The following is a 2,550-nucleotide window of genomic DNA, read 5'->3' as shown; positions in this document are numbered from 1 at the left end:
GTTCAACCATTAAGGTTGAATTTCACTCCTACAACATTGTTTTGTTGGCCTTTCAGATTTAACATTGTGTAGTCACACGAATGAGATTGCCGCAAGGAGTCTAACAAACATGCGTACATGCACACACAATAGCTATTATTATTGAAAAGGTAAAACACGTCATACACCATTTCAGTGTGAATGTTAATATCATCTCACAGGTGGGCAGCTCCAGAAACCCTAGACTAGGGCTACAAATCATGAAAACAAGTCCAAAGCCTTAGCAAATTTCTCTCTCTCTCTCTCTCTCTCTCTCTCTCTCTCTCTCTCTCTCTCTCACACACACACACACACACAAATCCTTCTTACACACACAAAAACACAAACACAATTGACCCAGTTGCTCCCTCGTACACACACCTGAAACGCAAGAGAGCTACATCAAAAGAAAACATACCATGGTGGGGAGGAGATGGCGCCTGCAATCCCTCCTCCTCGCTCTGCTACAACCAATCCTCTTACTTCATTTAGGTTTACAGCCTGAGTAGACATGTACGTATTTACTAAATGCTCATGTATTATGTATGTTATAACAAAATGTGTATGTGTCAATATAAAAATAAACACTCATGTATGTATGCTATAACAAAATGTGTATGTGTCAATATAAAAATAAATATATGTGTGTTTGTGTGTGTGTGTGTGTGCATGTTATTTACTAAACACTCGTGTATGTCTATATGCATGCATGTCAATGCTAAAACACATGTAGTACACACAAATTGTATGTATCAATGTCAATGTGTGTGTGTGTGTGTGTGTGTGTGTGTGTGTGTGTGTGTGTGTGTGTGCACCTTCATAAGGTTTTAAAATAATTCAACTTACTAATTAGAAGATGAGAGAGAGAACATAGCAACTAACGAAGAGAGGGGAACTCAAACAAAAAATATCAAAAGAAGAAACACTAAAGCATTTAACTAAAATTATTCTGGAAAAACAAAGAATTTTACATTATCTTAATTCCTAAATTAAATGCCAAACTACAAATTAAAGCACTCCAAAAACAAAGCATTGAATGATGAATTATAAGCCTGCATCTTCAAAACCCAACATAGTACAGCCTTAACTTCACTACTTGTCCAAACATGAAGTAATACCTGATCGTGCATAGCCTAGACAAAACATGAAGTAATACCTTATCATGCATAGCCTAGACAAAAGCTACTACATACTTGCCTCCAGTGCCCAAGAGTAGGTGCAAGTTTCTGGAAAGCAGTAACTACCCTCATGAAATCAAAAAGGGGGACCAAAAGTAGACTCAAATGCCGAAGACTTTCTTAGGGAGTAGGGAGCAAAGAGCATAGGAAACCAAGGGGCAACAACCTAAGAGAAAGGATGTTGGTATGTATAGGGTAGGTGCCAACTCAAACATTTAGTCCACAAAGGAGAGTAAGCCTAAAGCTTTGTGAAAAGCTTGAAAGTTCCCATGACATAGAGCCTTTATGAAAAGATCCCCAATGTTGTTCTACATTGGCACATAAGCCATGCCGATCTCTCCTGTTAAGAGTCTCTCCCTAACAGCATAATGATAGTGCACATCAATGTGCTTTGTGTGAGCATGAAAAGCTAGGTTTCTCAAAACTGCCAATGTGCTCTGATTGTCAGTGAAGATGATAGTGGACGAGGATTGTCCAACACCCAAATTAGTCCATAAGGTGTATGAGCCAAAGACACTCAACGGTAGTTTGTGAATGTTACCTTATACTCAACTTCGCAACGAAATGTGGCCACAATGGGTTGCTTCTTGCTGAGTCATGAGAATTAAGATACATGAATGATCAAGATAAAAAGCAAAATCTACTAGTGGACACGCGTGTGTCCTAACAACCAGCCTAGTCAGAATCTGTAAAAGCATGCAATCCTCGCTCCTTTGATGATCCCCCCTTGGGAAAAACAAGCCAAGGTGTTTTGTGCCATGTAAATAGCAACAAGATTTGCTTAATAGCCTATCAATGCATTGTATTTAGGCTATGCATAAATCTAATCAACTACAAACTGAATGTCAAGCCGACTATTATACACATTAAAAAGATATCCATCAGCCTACTGATAGAGACTAGCATCAAAAGGGTCCCCAACATCATGAAGACTAAGACGTAAGCCTAGCTCCATTGGAGTGGCGACAAGCTAACAGCAGTCTTCAAGTCCAAATCTTCACACCAAAGTCATATCCCCATCAACATGTGACTTAAACTCAATGCCCAAGTAATAGTGCAACAAACATCTCAAAAGCTAATCACAATTGGGACTAAAATACAACAATATGTTCCTCATTTGGATCTATGATCAACATGTCATCAATATACTGTGGAGCTAGGGAGAGCATAGAGCAAGAGAGAGGAGAGATGCACACACAGATGTAGGTGCAGGAGAAGTAGCCTGCTTATTCCTTATCCACACTAAATAATAATCAAGAATGATATACACTATACAATATTAGTTAGTGTTAGTGATGGGTGGCCAGACTGGACACTAAAGGTACAATGGCGGCCCATCCGTTTGAGGGTGATA

Source organism: Cibotium barometz, chromosome 36 (assembly GCF_041138505.1).
Source record: "Cibotium barometz isolate CiBa-2024 chromosome 36, ASM4113850v1, whole genome shotgun sequence".
Taxonomy (NCBI): Eukaryota; Viridiplantae; Streptophyta; class Polypodiopsida; order Cyatheales; family Cibotiaceae; genus Cibotium; species Cibotium barometz.
This window is presented reverse-complemented; position numbering follows the sequence as displayed.